The sequence below is a fragment of the Strigops habroptila genome, chromosome 7 (assembly GCF_004027225.2).
Source record: "Strigops habroptila isolate Jane chromosome 7, bStrHab1.2.pri, whole genome shotgun sequence".
NCBI classification, from domain to species: Eukaryota; Metazoa; Chordata; class Aves; order Psittaciformes; family Psittacidae; genus Strigops; species Strigops habroptila.
The window spans coordinates 21,089,159-21,109,803 of NC_044283.2; the positions used below are offsets into that span (position 1 = coordinate 21,089,159).

Genomic DNA, 20,645 nt, shown 5'->3' on the forward strand with positions numbered 1-20,645 from the left:
AGCTTCTAGCAGCTTATTATCAAAACCTTGCCACACAAACCCAATACATTCCACCCCTTGCCTCTGTGAATAACATACTTAAGAATTATCATTAAAATACATATTCATCACACAATCTTCAGAAACTTCACTCACATCAACAAAAAGAACTTTCTGCACCAAAATCAAAATAACATCATCACAACACCAAATGAAAGTGAAGAGTTTACACACAATCCACCCCTTGTCCCTTTACCAAATTAAAACCAAAATTCTCCACGATCATTCTCTAGCTGTCCATGTTTTGCCCATTACCTCTCCCAACTACTATCCTTATCTCAAAGTCCTCAGGCCACACGCTGGGCACCAAAAAGGACTCTGGTGGGTTGACCTTGGATGGACAGTAAAATGATCATCGAAATCTGCTTAAGAGACTAATACATGCTTGTGGAGATGTTCCTTAAAAAAACCCTCAAAATTTAATATCAAAAGCCATCAGGATGCAAAAATAAATTCTCTCTGCTTGCACAGATTATTAACAAGATGTTGACAGGCTCCTTTTGTATCAGCCTGCTTTATCTTGGATTGCTTACCATCATTTCTTACCCCTCAAATTTTATGTCAGAGGAGACATAGTTTCTTTTCTTGCAGCCATAGTAATGCTGACATTAAGGCATATGGCCTAACTTTAACTGAGAGCAGTGTGCTCCAGCACATTCACAAATGCAGTCCTGTGCTAATAACCCATCCAGGTACAGTTATCCTCCGAGATGTCTGCCTGGTGCACTGGATAGCTGCTATAGCACACTATTTCAAATAGAAAAGATTAAATATACATCTTAAACTATAAAGAATGAAAATGATGCATGTCTTCCACAGGAATGATATTAAAATTGACATAACAACACCTGCATCCAGACATTTCAGATATGATAAAATGAACAGTCTGGGTTTAGATTAATTAACCTTTTCCCTGTAGAGAAACATCAGGTGAAACTGTATCGCTGCCTACATTTAGTGCTTAGTTGTTATGGCAGTTTTGTAAGGGAGGTGTCACTGTATTGCAGTTTCAATTTTATAAAACATGTAACACAGGACAGGCGCTTACTCAAAGAGCAGAGTAGAACAAGGCTTTTGTTTCCTGTTCCCGTATTTCTTTCGTTTATCAATGGAACAACAGCCCAAAATAAGATCAGGTTTGGGGAATTTATATGTGAAAAAAAAAATTGTTTCTCAGATACATTAGTCAAATTTCAGAAGAAAAGCTGAATAGTTTCAGTGAATGTTTCAACTACTGCAAATATGGACCATCTAAACATTTGGGCAAGCCACAACAAAGAATCTTGTTTTACTGTACTTTAGTGCACGTTTTTCAGGGAACACAACACCAGTTCCTACTTGTCTTGCTTCATTACTGACAGAACTTAAGGCTAAACCTATGCATGAATCAAATCCTTCACTTTTTAGAAAAATCAGAATTGCAATTCCTTTTTCTGATAAAAATTGAGGATATTTATGAAAAAATATTTAAAATATGATCGTAATATTTGCATGCATGTAGATTGGTATTATATGGAATTAAAATATTTTAAATGAAAAGCTATTACAAATTGTAAAATTAAAGCTTGCTTTCTTAAAAAAAAAAAACCATGAGATGTTTTGACTAGAAAAATATGAGAGCAAAATATAAATACATCTTCATGGACTATGACACTATTTTCAATAAACATTTCAGTAAAATGCCATTCCTAATAGAGAAAAACAAATTATCTTTGGAATGTGTTGAAGTTGTCAGGCCAGACTGTTTTAGAGGCCCATGTTAGGTAATAAAATATATTTTTCAAATCTTTGTGTGGGATAGGTATATTTGCTTTGCCTTAAGTAATATGCATCTCGAAATCATACGTGAGGCATTGCCCTGCCTAAGTGAATGCAACAGAGGGTTTTTTCCTAATTATAGAGAAGGTATGCAGAAAAGAGGGGAAAGAACAGCCTTGGTAAGAAAAACACACTCAAGAACAATAGCAAAGTTTAAAGCTGGGACGATACTACTCCTAAGTTCTCGGCAATGAAGATGTTATGCTTTGGTTGACAGATCAAAAAGCCGGCAATCTGTTAAGAGGAAGACCCTACAGTGAGGCAGAAGGTGTCAAGCGTCTTGAGGCTGAGACTGATTGAGAATCAAGGTTTACAATAGATGAGCATTTACTGGGTCCTCAAACACCAACATACACCATATTTATAGGTGTATGGGGCTGAAGGGAATTCCAATGCAAGTCAGTTAATAAGTGCATTTTTGCTTCAAACCCATCTCTGGCTGCTGTAAAGATTTTAGCAAAATAAGTTTCTGCTCTTCAGTAACATAATGCTGTTACTTTCCAAGGCTTTCAAAGAAAAAACTTGAAGGTACCAGGAAAATTACACCATTGCTAACTTTAAAGTTAGCAGTAAAGGCGGTGTATCTCAAAGGCTAAAGCAAGAATGATCTGTTCACAAAGAAACAGAGATAGAAGTCACCTACTTCGGTCAGACACAATGGAACTGAGCAACAAAAGGGAAAGCTAACTCGGGGACCAGTTTATTCTGAAAGATGTACTTCAAAAATGAGAGTCAGTTACTCAAGTTCTTAACAGTAACTGTTAAAAGTGTTCTGTGGATATCAAAACCACTTTTGTTTTCAAAATAATGGGAAATTTAAATATTAAAAAGTTATTGTTCTTCATCCAGATGGCAGAAATCGGATGAACACTGATATGGGTGCAAATTACCTTGTATCAGTCTAGCAGGTATCCTCCACTTTTCTGTAAAATGCGACATAGGGTCAGAAAATATCTTCTGAGCTAGAAATACCTAGTAACAATTCTTGTAAGGTTTAACAGGCTAAACATATTTATATAAACTGCATGGTAAAACACTCACACACATTTCTTTCCAGTCTTCCTTGATGCTTTTTCTCCAGTCTTCCCTGCCTTTTCTGACTTAACAGCCTATATATATACATGCTTTTGAGATACAAATGAGTCAATAATCCCCTGCAACAAACTGGTATCTGCACCCTGCTTTTAAGTGAAAGAGAGGAAATTATTTTACAATAGTAGAAGTTGGAACTAAAAGAGTCTCACAAAGTTTATTGTTCATATGGTCTGCTAGAACTACTACATAAGGTGTGTTTCAACTGTTTTAGCTATTTTAATTTAAAGAAAAAAAAATACTCAGGTTCGTAGAGTTTCCCAAAGAAATCTATTAGGTAGTTCAATGGACTTCACCAGAAAACAGTTTTCAATACAAATGTTTCATGCTCAGATTCATCCCATTATTTCTAGAATCTCCACATTTCTCAGAAAAAATAATTTATTGGAGAGAGGCGTTGTGGTGTTGAGACTATTCAGATATGTAGAAATTGTGATATTTTTCTCCTAACAGTCATTTATTCTGTATTCCATTAAACATTACGTAATACATGAAGTCAATAAAATACAGGACAGAATTTTCAGCGACGTCTATGATGATCTGCTCATTCTAAGCAAGTGTATTTTGTACTGAATTTGTGTAGATTTCTGATATGCTGCAGTCTATTTGGAGTAAAGTGTTTGATTTCTCCACTGCCTATTAGTTCCATGATGTTAAAAAAAGCAGCTCTAAAAGTGACAGGTGAAGATGTTCTTAAACTTGGACCACTCAAGTAAAGAATTGTGAGTACCCCATATGATTACAGCACTCATTTGGGAATGCAGGGAGCTGAGTTCCACCTCTGTTGGGTATATAATTTGGGAGTTTTAGTCAGTGAATTTGCAAAGTACACTGAAAGTCCTGGAAGCAAATCTGCAAATGCTGTGCTCCCTCCTCCTTACCCATAATCTGGCTGCAAGAAAGAGTATAGGCTGACCTCTCTTTTCATTGCATTCCAGTAAAATTAATTATGTTTGGTATTTAGGGTACCATACAGCAAAGGAAAAGTGGTCTTGGTGAAAAGTACTAAATCTAGTTATTCCACTTCCTTAGTAGGAATTATTTACTCTGGAGTAAAAAATTAGGAGGTCACCTTTCCAACTCCTCTTTCAATCAAAACAACCATGTTCTTAGGCTCTGCTCTCAGGAAAGGAGTGACTTGAACCCTGTGTTGACCAGGTGTAGCCCTGGTTCAGGTGGCTTTCGGTATAGAAACATATCAAAACTTAAGTTTTTTCAATGCGCTGTGATCTGTATTAAGACTGACTGAGGGAAGAAGAATGTATCTATCTGTAGCCTGATGACGGGGGGGGGGGGAAATCATAGACTTAAATCTTGTGAAATAAGCTCTCCTGCTTTTGAGAGAATATTTCAACCATGCTTTTACAGTTATGCACTTAGAATCATAGAATCACAGAATAGTAAGGGTTGGAAAGGACCTTAAGATCATCTAGTTCCAACCCCCCTGCCATGGCCAGGGACACCTTGCACTAAACCATGTGGTCCAAGGCTCTGTCCAACCTGGCCTTGAACACCGCCAGGGATGGAGCATCCACAACCTCCCTGGGCAACGCATTCCAGTGCTTCACCACCCTCACTGTAAAGAACTTCTTCGTTATATCTAATCTAAACTTCCCCTGTTTAAGTTTGAAGCCAATACCCCTTGTCCTACCACTAGAGTCCCTAAGGAAGAGTCCCTCCCCAGCATCCTTATAGACCCCCTTCAGATACTGGAAGGCTGCTATGAGGTCTCCACACAGCCTTCTCTTCTGTAGGCTGAACAGTCCCAACTTTCTCAGCCTGTCTTCATACGGGAGGTGCTCCAGCCCTCTTATCATCCTCGTGGCCCTCCTCTGGACTTTCTCCAACAGCTCCATGCCCTTTTTATGTTGAGGACACCAGAACTGTACACAGTACTCCAAGTGAGGTCTCACAAGAGCAGAGTAGAGGGGCAGGATCACCTCCTTCGACCTGCTGGTCACGCTTCTTTTGATGCAGCCCAGGATACGGTTGGCTTTCTGGGCTGCGAACGCACACTGCCGGCTCATGTTAAGCTTTTCATCAACCAACACCCCCAAGTCCTTCTCTGCAGGGCTGCTCTGAATCTCTTCTCTGCCCAACCTGTAGCAGTGCCTGGGATTGCCCTGACCCAGGTGTAGGACCTTACATTTGGCTTGGTTAAACTTCATGAGGTCGGCATCGGCCCACCTCACAAGCGTGTCAAGGTCCCTCTGGATAGCATCCCTTCCCTCCAGCGTATCAACCGAACCACACAGCTTGGTGTCATCGGCAAACTTGCTGAGGGTGCACTCAATCCCACTGTCCATGTCGCCGACAAAGATGTTGAACAGGACCGGTCCCAACACCGATCCTTGAGGGACACCACTCGTTACGGGTTTCCAACTGGACATCGAGCCATTTACCACAACTCTTTGCGTGTGGCCATCCACCGAGTGGTCCATCTATCAAATTGATGTGTCTCCAATTTAGAGACAAGGATGTCATGTGGGACAGTGTCGAACGCTTTGCACAAGTCCAGGTAGATGACGTCAACTGCTCTGCCCCTGTCCATCAGTTCCGTGCCTCCATCATAGAAGGCCACCAAATTGGTCAGGCAGGATTTCCCCTTAGTGAAGCCATGTTGGCTGTCACCAACCACCTCGTTGTTTTTCATGTGCCTTAGCATGTTTTCCAGGAGAAACTGTTCCAAGATTTTGCCAGGCACAGAGGTGAGACTGACTGGTCTGTAGTTCCCTGGGTCTTCCACCTTCCCCTTCTTTCCCCTTCTTGAAAATGGGGTTATAGTACCCTTCTTGCAGTCATCGGGAACTTCACCTGACTGCCACGATTTTTCAATATGACTTCTTCTCATTAAATGAAAATGGTCAGAGTTGACTTTCCTGGATTCAGCCGAGTAGAGTGCAATTCAATACTTATGTAAGGTATTTTCCAAGCATACCACAATATCAGATAATTTTCCCGTTATTTACATGTGTTTCTAAAAATCTGCAGGCACCCAAATTCAGGCAAGTATTTCATACAGGAGGCCACCATTCATTTTAGGCTTTTCAAGTTTAAGTGGCTCTGGAAAATAGGTGCTTTAGAGTGTTTTATGAGATCTATATACCTTGACCTTCCTAAATGCCTAAATATGTGACCAGGATTAGCCTAAATAATTTGGAAAGTTTTTACATTTAACCTACACCTCAAACATTCCCGCATAAGAGTTCCAGGAGCTTAAGCAAGTTAGTCTTTCAGAACACTTTATAATTGCATGTGACTTAAGGAATTGACACTATTTCCATAGTCAAACAGTACATTCATTCTATACTGAGACTGTGAAGAGAAAAGGAATTTTTGCCGTGATACTTGAAATTACTTTTACAGCATTATATACTATAAAGAGAAGTTTTGCATTCTCCTTTACTTATAATAAAACATTTAATGCATTCAGTTTCATTCCAGGCATGATCATCTTCCCAGTGAGTTAGTGAAAAATTTTCACTGACTAACAAGTTAGGATAGAATTTAGGAATTAGTACTGAAATAAGTTTGTAGAGTCCTAACAACTTTATTTTGGGGAGGATAAGGGCTATTTATGTTATTTTTATATTTTAAAACATGAAATGTACCTTTTTTCTGATTCCGAATTGGTGGCAAGGGTCAGTTTACTTTTAATTGCATAAAATTTACTGAAAGTCACCAAATGAAATGAAGATGGTCATGTTTAAGACACACAATTGACGTAAGGGATATTCTGCAGATGTCTAAACTTACTATCTTTTGGTAGAAGGCTTCCTTAGCTCTCCTTACTGACAGCAAAATCTGGGTGCATTTTCTCAGAAGCTTTTCCTATATGCTTGCCATTACTTCTCATCAGACGATTCTTTTATGTTGTTATTGATTCAATCTATTCCTAGATTTTCAAATACTGTGAAGCTGTGGTGGAGCAAGAGCTGAAGGACAGTATCAAAGTTATCTTAATATTTAGTACAGTTTTAAATGAAAAGTTCCAAGCTGCAGTATGAAAATAGATTTCAGTTAGTATATAAGGAATTTTGATTGTTAAAGGAGTAAAAAGATATCAAGTCAAAATGGAAGTTCCCAACTGGACTGAACTAGTATTTCCATTGTCGTGAAATTTGTGTGCAAATAAATTTACATATAAAAATATATATTAATATGTTCGTCTTTGCAGAGAAAAAAAAAGAAGAGCATAAATCCATTGTACATTAACTCTAATTTGACACCAGCGGTCAACTAAAAAAAACCAACTTATGCTTTCCTATTAAAGAACAATCTGAATGAGCATTCTCCAATAATAGTGTATTATCAGACACCAGCAATTTAAATTTGACAACAGAAAAGCCACGCATCAAGAGGAGTTAAATGATATCCAGCTCTCCCTAAGTCTCCCTAATCAGGAGAAAAAAGAATCTGACTTTGTCTGTTAAGGTCTGACTTGATAACAGGACACATTTCTGCAGTCAGCTCCTGGTGTCAGAGATTTTTTGTTAATATTTTGCAAAATAATCTGCCAGTTAGTTAGCTCTAAAACGCAGCGTAACTAACTTGCATTTGTGTGCAGACAATAATGTTACTCCAGCTAAAGCTCAGTGGCCGCTTTGTATTTGACAAAACAGCATTATATATGATTTCTTAAAAAAAGCCACAGCCTACAGTTGTTTTATAATTACTTCAAATGGACCCATTCAACCCTTCTAACATCACACCTCCACTCTGTCTGAATAGCAACTCTATACATGTATTCAGTTCTATTTCTGGGAATAATTTTCTGTATTTTCCTTAAGTTGTCAGGGGGAAAAAAAAAGGAACATAAAAAATGAGCAACTGCAACAGTACATAAATTAATCTAAAATTCGAAAAAATTCTTGGGCCCAGAGAAGGTACTGGATGTTGAGATGATGAAGAGATGTTAACAACAATGCCTACACAGTAGGATTAAGATCTGATGCTTGAGTCTCAGTACCACTTCTTTCACTGAATGAGCATGACACTTTGCATCATTTTAAAAATATGAGATAGGCTTGAGATTGCATCTTTAAAATAAGGATAGCTAGATGAGACATACTAGGAGATCCGACTTTTCAAACTGAGTTTTGGAGTCTGTGTCCTTTGTGATAACTGAGCCTCAGCAGACTCGATGACATTTACTCTCTTCAAAGATGTATAATGAACATTTAACTGTTGTTCACAAGTAACATTTGTACAGAAAATACTATCAATCAAAGACATTGCAAGGAGTAGAAACACTACTTGGAAATTCCTGACTTGCCTTTCACAGTAATTTTTTTAGGTTCTGTATATTCCTATGAGCGAGCTACAGCCTGGATCTGAAGTTTCCTATATTCTGTTTTATCCTACTAGTTCTTTTTCATTCTGACAGATGAAAGGATTTCCAGGTATCTCTGAATTGCATCTATCACTTGTTTCTGTTCTGTGGTCCTCTTTTCATACAAGTACTTGGTAAAATTAGCACTGGAAAGAATTTCGGGTTTTGTTCGTTTTTTTTTTTTTTTTTTGTAGGCACAGCAATTCAATTATAAATCCTAACTTGCAGATTATAAACTACATGGATTTTCATCAGAGTTTGTTATGTAGTATAAAGCCTATCTGAAGCTTCCAAAGCTGGTTAAAGAATGCCAATGAGCAAAGGACAGTTGGCATCTGTTCATTAGAGGTGCATGATACAAAAAATCATACAATGATCATACAATGATCTAAAAATTATCTCCTAGTAATAAGAGTTGCATATATCCTAACTATGCTTCACACAGAAAGGTTCCTGAAGTAAGAATTTTCAGGGATTTTTCAGAGAATGAATTGTCAGCAGCCCTCAGGAAGAGGACTTGGTGGTGTTGGTTGACAAGAAGCTCAACATGACCCAGCAATGTGCACTCACAGCCCAGAAGACCAACCATATCCTGTGCTGCTTCAAAAGAAGTCAAAGGTCAAAGGAGGCAATTCTGTCTTTTTACTCTCTGCTCTTGTGACACCCCACCTGGAGTACTGCATTCAGCTCTGTGGCCACCAAGAAAAGAATGTGGACGTGCTGGAGCAAGTCCAGAGGAGGCCATGAAGATGATCAGAGAGCTGGAACACCTCTCCTATGAGAACAGGCTGAGAGTTGGGGCTGTTCAGCCTGAGAGTTGGGGTTGTTCAGCCTGGAGAAGAGAGACCTGAGAGCAGCCTTCTAATTCCTACAGGTGGCCTACAAGAAAGCTGAGAAGGAATTTTTACAAGGGAAAAAACCCAAACAAAACCCACCAAAAAACCCCAACCAAACAAACAAAACCCCAACCGAACACAATAATGTGGGGAAAAGCCAGACCCATTCAAGTCCATGTCAGCCATATCTCAATAAAAATGGAATCATACATTTTTTCTTCGAATGTTTAGAAAATTATTCAGGTTGTTACATTTATGTAGAGAAATTTCTGATTGTGTCAGAAGTTTCTCAATATGCAGTATACAAAATACCAAAGCATTCATATTCACATTCTCTTACCTCTTTTTGCCAGTGCCTCACTACAGTATGTTCTCTATCAGTTCTTAAACACAGAATCGTAGAATCATTTAGGTTGAAAAAGACCTTTAAGATCATTAAGCCTAACCAGAAACCAAGGCCATGTTGTGCTACCTACATAATTTTTACCCTGTTTGGCAGTTTCCGTTTTTTTTTTCATAAGCCACAAAATCTCTAGACCATAGTTTTCATATGTCAGGTCTTTATATTTGAAGTTAGCATCACCACTGCTTCACCTATGTCTATTCAAAGCAGCACCTGTACCTTGCAATTCATATCTTAGAAGAACAGGGTATGTACCCCATGGGTCAACATTGGGTCCAATCCTGTTCAACATCTTCATCAATGACCTGTATGATGGGACAGTGTCTGTTGATGACATAGAACTGGGAGGAGTGGGTAATATGTCAAAGGGTCATGCTGCCATCCAGACAGACTATGACAGGCTGGAGAAGTAGGCTGACAGAAACCTCATGAAGGCCAACAAGGAGTAGTGCAAAGTCCTGCACCTGGGGAGGAACAACCCCAAGCACCAATATATGCTGAAGATCACCCAGCTGGAAAGCAGCTTGGCAGAAAAGGACCTGGAGCTCCTGGTGGACAACAAGCTGAACATGAGTCAGCAATGTACCCTTGTAGCAAAAGCCATTAATGGTATCCTGGGCTGCATTAAACAAAGTATTGCCAGCAGGTAAACCAAAGTGATCCTTTCCCTCTAGTCAGCACTGTTGAAAACACACCTGGAATCCTGTGTCCAGGTCTAGGCTCCTCAGTAGAGAGATGCAGACATTATGGAGAGAGTCCAACAAAGATGATTAAAGGACCACAGGATCTCGCACAAGTTGAGGCTGAGCTCTCAGCTGAGACTATTCAGCCTAGAGATGAGAAGACTCGGGAGGGATATTACCAATGTATATGAGTATCTGAAGGGAAGTAGTCTGATGTAGTAAATAGTTAGAAATTCTTTCTCAAATATAACAGTCCATTTTAAAACTCTGTTTTCTGAATTATGTGTGGTTCAGAGCAATAAGCCTCAGAAGTAAAGCTAAGAGGATGGTAAATTCACTGGCAGTTTGAGATTCACTAGGGTTTTTGTTGTTTGGGTTTTTTTATGAATAAGGATAAAATATGACACATCACTTTGGCTGAAAAAATATATTTGGTAAATATTGGTAAAGAAAGAGTTAAGTGTAATTAAAATATTTCATTTGGTAAATACTCAATATTTTATTAGAGTATTTAAAAAAACACTTTAAAGTGGTATTTTAATTTAAATACTGATCTACTTTAAAAGCAATTTTAAAAATTTAAGTGACACAAACAAAACATTGTGTTCCATACGGAATAAAGGTTTTATTTTATCCCCATCTGACTGAGAAAAATTGGAAAAACAGTTTTGGTTCAGTGTAGCCTTTTCTCTCATCTCACCATTTTCCTCTTTGGTTTTAGGGAACCTAAACAAAAAATAAATCTATTATTTCTTCATTTCTCTCTAATAACATTTGATTCCACTGAAAACAGGCAGAAGGAAATTTGAGAAACAAAATTAAGCAGGTAAATCTGTGAGAATGCTTTATTTCAAAACACAAAGAAGTAGATATTAAAAAGACTATCCACAGAACAATGAAATTTTATCAACTTCACCTCCTCCACCCTCAAAATGAAAAAAAAATCACTCTAAGAGCAAATCTGCAAAAGCCTTTTACTAATGCTCTGTCTGCATACACATGATTAATGGCTGTGGTGAACAGGTTGTGAATGACTGTTCTGCTTAATGGAGATGAGCAGACACACACGTACTCAGCACGCTTATGAAATAATACGTGCTTTGCTGAGTAAGGTTTGAGAAAAGGCTTTAATTAAAGCAGAGAGAAAAAACGTAATCTGATTAATTAAAGCATTATTTTCAAGGGAACTGCTTAATGAAAAGAATATTGGTCAATACATAATAATTTTTAATTATTGTTTTATTCCAAATTAGGTCAAATCTTTTAAAAAATGGTACTCATACAGATGACCTAATAGTCATTTATATGGTAAGCATGTTGAAGAGCTACTGTAACAGTATGTGGAAACTGGACAGCTGTGCGCAAATGTAAGCATATATTTACATCTTTTAACTCAATTTTATCTGGAATGTAATATGGTTGTATCACACTATAAACAGTATAACTGCCTCTTTCAAGAACTTGTTCCCATAAAATGGCACTTACAATAAATGGGGATAGAAATAATGCTTTAAATATGGAAAAATATTTACAGCTCTCAGCATATCACGGGCATCCACTAAAATTTTGCCTGCAGCAGGACTAGAGAATATTCTTACTGATGCTTACTGATGTGATCATTCAGTGTTTGAAGAAAGTATGTCTTCCCTGCTGTTACTCTTATAATTTGGCATATGATGTCACCTGATTCCAGTAACAATAAAAATTACTTGTTTTCTGTCATTTCAGTTCAATATAGGTTCTTAATAAAATCATAAAGCCATAGCAAAGATTTGACAAAGTCTTTAGTCCACCTTCTATAAATACAGGATTTTTTTCCTAGTGTGTGGCTCTATAAATAGTACAAGACATATTGCATAGGTCTTTGTAGGATAAAAGTTTTAAACATAACAAGCAATGAGTCAACTCTTTCCCTAAAAATCTATTTCAATAATTTAGAGGGGGCAGCACAGACTTTGCTTTAACCTCCATTATATTCATCAGTCTTGTCTATCTGTACCATAAGCTTTATTTCAGTTGAGAAATGATGTACTTTTAGGTAAAATGCTGTGATCTGATGTCTTGCATGTATGTTTACATATGTCACAGTTGCCAAAGTTCACTACAACACTACAGAAAATTGAATCTCAATGGACTTTCTTGTCATGTCATTCTACCATTATGCCTTCTGAATAATTTTCTTAAAGTTTCCCTTTCTCTTCTTGATCACTGTTTCTTCTCCCTTACATATTCAAACTCTAGCTCCCAAGACCATTATCCGCCAGCTTTTTTAAAAAACTCTTCAGCAGCCACTTACAGTTCCTGCTCCAGACCACTGTAAAGAGTTGCTTCTCATGAGATTCATCAGACAGCCTGCTGCTTTTCATTTGGCTTTAAGGAACAACCCCCTCCTGTCAACCTATCAAAAGCTTTAAAATGTTTTTCCAGGAAACTAAAATCATTACTTTGACAAGAGAATTGCTAACATCTGTCCCTCTAAAAAAATAAAATTAAAAATTTTTAAAGGAGTTCTATACTGTTCTGTTCAAGCTCTAGTATTACAATTACTATTTGTAGAATTAAAGTTAAAAATTACATTAATTTCTCCAAATTTTAGGAACATTTTAAGTTGATAAACTGTTGTCCTTTTTAGCAATACAGAAAACATAACTTTAAATGATGAATTGTGTATTTTAAACTAAAACTTGTTAAGCTCGTACGAGGTGTTAGCTGCTCTGTTCCCAGCAAAGCACCCACCTTTAAAGTGTAAAAAGAAGTAATTTCTTTCTTAGTAACATTAGTTTTGGCTTTTTTCCTCTAAAATTTGTAGGCAGGTTATTCATCATTGTTTCAACAACAGGCTAATTGATACTTTTTGACAGTAGCAATATAAAAGCAAGATTTTTCTTTTCTGTATGAAAGATAGCAGCTTGACATTCCTACATTTAAATATAATAAAAAGTGAAATAAAAGATTGTTTAAAAAAAACCTGGTTCTGATCAATTGTTTTCCAAGAGTGAAGAGAAACAAAACTAAAGATAAAACACGATAAACAAAAATGAAATGGGGGAAGCACTCTTCAAATTGACATCAAGCGATCCATACTTTCATCTAGAACTTCTTCAGTGTTTCATCCGTAGTTTAGCTAACTTGACTATAATTATCAGTGGAGTAAGTATATTCTTTTATTTCAAGTAACCATTCCTTACATTCAGATGGTAACATGATCTTTATTAAATATTCTTTTGTTCTCATCCTGAAGAAACATAATTTAATGTATTTGGGAAAAACAACATATAGAAGGCCATGTTCTAGTGTCCTGGTGCCAAGACTAAAACTAGATCTCAGCCAAATGTCAAAAATTTCAAAAGTTTTAATACAAGACTGACCATGTAAGTTCTAAGCCAGATTAAAACTAGAAAGATACCTAGAATAGATACACAGAATCATAGAATGGTTAGGGCTGGAAAGGACCTTAAGATCATCTAGTTCCAACCCCTCTGCCATGGGCAGGGACACCTTCCACTAGACCACGTTGCTCAAAGACCCTGTTCAACCTGGCCTTGAATGCTGCCACGGATGGAGCATTCATAACTTGATTTAAAGGGAGATATTAAAGAAATTCAAACTCTGGAACTGTATATTACTGACAGAAGCTGAGTAAATCTCAACAAGTAATGTATCAAGGAGAGAGTCAATTGCTATAGATTAAGTGGAACTAAAATCTTAAGTATAATAACAGAAATTAACTTATTTAAAATATTTGAAAAAGGATTTATTTAAAAAACTGGAGATTGTACCCAAATAAAAGAAATAGAAAGAAATATAAATTCTTTATATGAGAAACCACAAAAAGACAAACCAAAAATTACTCTGAAGAATAACTTGGTATGGACCTAAAAAACAATAGTAAAAACTCTTCAATCCCACCAATAGCAGGATTACCTTCTGGAGAGTCAATGAGGCTGACAGATGATAAAGATGTAGAAGGATCATTCTGAAACACAAAGCCGTGTCACAGGAGCAATATATTTCTTTGTCTCAGTGACCACCACTGAGGGGACCCAATACACTGATACCAGAGACATTTTACAACAGATACATCTGAGGAATTTTCTGAAACCAATCAGTCAGTAGAAGAGATTTTAAAACCGACTAACAAAATCAAACAGTACATTGCAAAGATCACACAGCTTCCATCCAGGAACTCTAAAGGAACTCACACGCAGAACTGCTGAACTATTAACTGTGGTATATCATGTATTGCTTGAATTAGCCTTAGTTCTGGGAGAACAGAAAGTGGCCAATACAATTGCAATTTTTAAAAAGATGTAAAAAGGTGATGTAGAGAACCATAGATTCGTAAGTTTTCTTGTTCTCCAGGTAAATTATGAAGTATATAATGAATGATACATTGCCTAGGCACATACACTACATTTATATTAACAAGTTGTAATGCATGGTAGAAATGGATTTGTAGCATAAGCAGTTCATCTTGAGTACCTGAATCAACATTTCCAGGGGCGGCGTGAGCAAGTGGCTGCATAGGACTTAGTTGCTGGCTGAGTTTAAACCACGATATCTAGTCCTCCTGGCCACACTATTTCTGATACAGGCCAGGATGCCGTTGGCCGCTTTGGCTGTCTGTGCACAAGCTGGCTTATGTTCAGCAGCCGTCAATCAGCACCCCCTGGTCCTTTCTGCCAAGCAGCTTTCCAGCCACTCTTCCCCAAGCCTTCAGTGTTGCATGGGGTTGTTGTGGCACAAGTGCAGGACCCAGCATATAGCCTTGTTGAAACTCAACATGAGAAAACATTCTTGGAAACAGTCAGTATGGATAAACCAAGGATAAACCATGCCTGACCAATCTAACTACCTGTGATCAAATGTCTGGATCTCCACATGAGCAGAGAGCAACCATTTACCGCTTCAGCTTCAAGGGGCCATCCAATACCTATGAAGAGTATTTCAAGAAGATGGATTCAGACTTTTCACAGTGGTGCATGACAAGAGAACTGGAGACCATAGGCATTACTTGAAGCAGGAGAAGTTAAGGAAAACTTTTTCACCATAAAGAACTCAAAGAGCTTGCCCAAAGACATAATGCACTCTCCATCCTTGAAGGTTTTCAAGATCAGACTGGATTGATTACGTGCTGAAAAACCTGGTTCAATCTCATAGCTAAACCTGCTGAGCAGGAGGTTGGATCAATGACCTCCTCAGGTCCATTCCTGTTTTAATAATTCTGTGATCCTAATTAGGAATAAACAGGAGATGGACCTGACAAGTATATCCTGCTCTGAACTGAAATACTAATGTAGGTGCATCCCATAGATATGTACTATACATACCATATACTGAGATAGTTTTAATACAGGAAATAAAGGAAACGATGCATCAGAAACACTTGAGAGTTCTCAGAAATTGTCAAAGAGCATTCAGGTGAAGATGATCATGATGCAATTGGACACATGGATTTCAAAAAAATTTTGGACACTGCCCTTCACCAAAGACTCTGATAGAAACAAAAAAGAAGAGGCATGGCCTTTTCACGATTAATATATTTTTGAAGGTAAGAAACAAAGACAGGAGTAAGCCATTACTTTTTCTAATGGAAGAAAATCAGCAACATACGTCTGTGCTATGGACCCTGATGTGAAGATATTATGATCTCACAAAAGAAATGATTGACAAAGTTCAATGCTGCTACCAAATTATTCAAGTTAATTAGTGTAATGCTGGCTTTAAAAAGTAATTTGATAATGGAATAGCAGGGGTAATTCAGTACTGAGAAAAGTAATATAAGATATTTAGAAAGGCAATTCTAATTACACATGCATAGCAATGCATCTTAAATTAGTCATTAAAAGTCAGGAAACAAATCTTAGAAAGACTTTTGGTCACGTTCTGAAATTGTCAGTGACAGCTGAAAGTAGTACTAGAACGTCAGAAAGGAACTGGAGAAAAACCGCAACATAATTATATAATTATATTAATCTTTAATGCATCTGGATCTTCAATATTGCGTTCAAGTCTAATCTCCCTGTTTACAAATGAACTAGAAAAGATACAGAAAGCAGAGATAAAATGATCACTGAAAGGAAATCGATTTCTGGGATTCCCTGAAATGGAAATGAAAAACAGAAAATAATGCCATGTTAGGGGATACTAAATACACCATGCATGTCAATCTGGAAAAGATACAGAAGCTTCAAAAGAAGCTGCAATGGAGGTCTAAGAATATCACACATGATATGAAAAAGCTGAATAGGAGAAGTCTACCTATCATTCCTTTTAACTGAAGAAGTACGCATGTAACAAGCAAACAGTGGATCAACATGAAACAAATACTTTTTCACATGCTAGCTAAATGCATCATGGAGTTTAGGATACTGTGGGGGCCTCCAGCATAAATGCCTTTAAGTGGAATTAAACACATTCATGGAAGAGGTATGAACACTTATGGTATCAGAAGGTCCTGATAAAAATACTCAGCTCTGAAAACTGCTAAACCTCTAGCTGACAGAAGTTAGTAAGGCATTTCAAGGGAAAAGGCATCTTCTTTATGTGAATCATTCCTGTTCTTTTTTCTTAAGGCTTTAAGTTGATATCAGAGGCTTGCACAACTGATTATAATAATTTTTTTAATGACAAATGTTTATTTTGCATATATTATTTCATACAACTGCATTTCAAATCCCGTAGATTGATAAGGGTTAAATTGCACTTTAGATTTAAACACACTGTTAATGTGGTAAAGCCAACAGCACATAAGTGTGTCTTTGAGTCTCTTGACTTTGATAAATCAGTATTTCTCATTTTAACTGTGATATGAGTCCTTATTTTGTAAGACAATGAGCATACTACTCATCTTCTGCAAATTGTTTCAGTTCTTATAGCTGCTGGCAATCCAGTGAACATTTTCTAGAAGCCTTGAGACAGTGCAGGCTCATGTAAACCTTGTCTTTAATTATTACATGAGTAGAATCACTTCTACTGCAGATAACTTTCTGTTCTATTGCTTCCCTGCAATAACTCTCATATGAGATAGCATGCTGATAGTTATCTGTGCTAAAAGACTGATCAGTACAAAGACGTTAGTGACTTTGCAGCACTGCAGGATAGCAATGCATCTCTGTATCTAACACCTGCTTAATGGACCACAGGACATCTGTAAATCCTTTTACTGACATATTTTGAGAAGGCCACCCTAGAGTTAAGCAGCAATGAAGCTGCTTACTGAGACCAGACTTTTTATTTGCCTACTGGAAAACAAAGTACAGTGCATACAAAATCTCTTTGAAGTGACTGTTGATGTTTCTCAGTACCTGCAGTGAAGATTAAATTAGCGACCGTGGGATGTGTTTGTTTTCTTCGCAGCTGAAAATAAAACATGCACATGGTGTTTCCTACAAAGAAATCTCACAATGATTCTCCTTTCTCTTGAGAATATTAAGTAATATACTTATAAACTGAATATGTATTCCTGGTATATGCATATCTAGTATGCACAGTAAGCTTGCTAACATGATAATTTTTAAATACCAACAATTTTTAGAATTACTTTAGTATTACATCCTCTAGATTATTTGTATTGGCATACCTGTTAGTTTTCCTAAATCCCGAGGATCCTCCCATTTCAAAGGTTTAGACAGCAATTTTCCCAGTATCCTGAATTCAGAAGATCCACGTGATGTACATTAACTTGGAAAATATCAGTCATTCTGGTATTTTCATCTCCCTTCCTCTTTTACACTACAGAGCTTACATCTTAATACTCTGACCATTTTCTCTTATGCTCTGTTCTATTAACTTCCTTTCTCCTCTGCTTTTCTTTGTCAATTCCCTCCTTGTAAAAGGAATGGGAAGGTTTTTATCAGGTGCCAGCAGCACTTAGAAACATTCCAAATAAAAAACGTACTTTAAAGTGCATGATGGCTGTGAATCACATATAATCTACAAAAAATATCACAACTTGCCAAATTAATATAGTCATATTCCCGTGCCTCCTTAGTCTCTTTCTCCTCTTCTTATTTTAAAATATTTGATTTTTTATGTACCTATTTCAAAAACTGCAACTGCTCCTTGTCCGCATACAGTTATATGACCACATTTGGATTAAAATTCTAAATTTAGTAATTGGAAGGTTGTTAGTAGGCAGAATAAAGGAAGAAGCAACATGTTTTTGTTATTTGTGCAAGAAAATTTTTCTTTACTTGTCTGAAAGTACCTCACAAAGAACAGATACAGCAATAATTATTATGATGGTTAATAGTAAATATAGAAGCATAGAAGATAGAAATCCATTAAATATGGAGCTTCACAGCATAAAGAAATGAAACTACAGGTATACAAAATAAAAGTCAAGCACCATGAAAAACAAGACAAGACATTTATGCTCTAAATCTGTGGGGGGTATTTCAGGTATTAAAAAAGTAAAATAAAATGGGATACAGAATAGTAACATGAAGGGAAAAAACATTAATTTACTTGACCAAAGGTAGAATGTCTACCTCTGAACAAAGGAAAATCATAAATTTGACAGCAGGCTAGGGAAGAATAAACACTGCGACCTGTAAGGAAGATAAGATGAGGATAGCCTGTGGAAAGATAGGAAGTGCTGACTTGAACATGACCATACTCAACCTAAAGATGAGTTCTATGAAATGCATAGTTTGGTGCTCCACAGGCAAAATAGTAGTACTACAGACAACGGAATTGGGAATGAGATATGAAATACAGAAATGACACAAATAGGAAAATGTTAACAGCAGGAAAGGATATTGATATTCTGACATAGACCAGGAAGAAAAAAAATTAAAAGCCAATAGGGGAAGCTCTAGAAAGTGTAAAAGCTGCCAGTTTCACAGGGGCTTCAGCAAAAGTTCACACTAGAGACACCATGGAGATTTTGGCAAAATTGAGCAACCAGTCCATTGACTGGAATGGAAATTAGTATTTGCTGATAATACACAGCTATATATGATACTTTGCAGCAATAAAACCGGGTGATAATTAAGGCTAAACCATCACTTATCCCTCAGAATCATTCTGAATCATGTACTTTAAGTTTAAATCAGAACAGAATATGGACCACACCTTCGTGATGAAAAATTCTGCAGATGTGCAAGAGTTTAGCAAATAAACATATACATGTCATCAGCCAATAGCTTGGTAGAAAAAAATTATGCTGAAAGAAATGGTTGTGAATATACTGAAGAATACCAGGCTAAGTACTGTTACTAAACTCAAATAATGACAGATGAGAAATGTATGTCTCGAGGTGAAACTGAATGAAATACAGGATGAGCTTATAAAAAGTAGATGATGCTAGAAACATGTCTTCTTTTAATAATATTGCTATTAATTTAGTCAAATGAAACATTACTTTTAATCCATCTGCAATTTGGCAAAATATTAGCTTTGGTATCATTTGGTATCATTAATGACATTTTTAGCTAAACTAAGAATAAATCTTAGCTAAAATAATTATTCTCATGTTTTGTTTTGCTTTATTTTAATCAGTTTTATGATAACACTTGTCTTTTACATAGCAATAGTTTAACTTCATAAATAGGTATTTGTGAAAATTTTGCCAAAAGAATCTGAAAAATATCTGAATATGTTGTGTCATCCAGCTCTCCACTATTCATTATTATCTACAACTCTGGCAAATTTATTTTGGTGAAGAAAAAGAAAAAAAGAGGAATAGAAACAGGACAAGAAGGATGCAAAATGCATAGTAAAGTTAGACACCTATAAAGGAAGAAAAAAAAGGCGCAATTAGAAGCAGAGATTCAACATATGAAATTAGACAATGGAAGCACCACAATTAAAGTTTCTTGCTTTTGTGTTTCTGTATGTTAGCTCCCTCCACTGTTGATTTATTATCATCATTTTAATTTTCATGGAAAAAGCACTTTTTCTTTCAAAATGTTTGCAAACCATTAGGACAAACTGTCTATGAGTTCCTTCACTCTTTAATGCCTTAGCCATCTGTTATTTGACTGTGTATTAAGCTCTTTCTTAGAGAAAAGAGACTGGAACCCATGAATCTGAAATTTTTGTTTTAAAGCATTCTATATCTACATACTACTGAAATTTATTTGTAAATATTTTTCCAACTTTTAAGCTGTCTTCACGTCTTGTCAGAGATACGGTTACTCAGTGGTAGGAGACCTTCTTTATTGTATATAGTTGGTGATCCACAAATTAACATTATAGCTTATCTCCAACAGGACATTAAACATTCTGAAAACATTCTCTTGCACTGAGGACAGTTGACAAGGAAGAATCTCATCATATGCTCATAAGCTCTCTCAGCTCCCAAAAAAGAATAGCTTCATTCAAACTGCCTGCTGAGAATAACTCCTGGATCTCCCTATGTGTTGAACTCTGTCCAGGACATATTGGGAGAAAGCATACTTGGCATATGACAAACTCAAGCCATTGTTCTAACAGTT

General features: G+C 36.7%; 1 protein-coding gene across 1 annotated transcript in view; it reads right to left on the bottom strand.

Annotated features, from left to right (window-relative positions):
- LOC115610462 overlaps positions 1-20,645 on the bottom strand; it is a 147,774-nt gene that overhangs the window by 14,937 nt on the left and 112,192 nt on the right. The window lies entirely within an intron of this gene.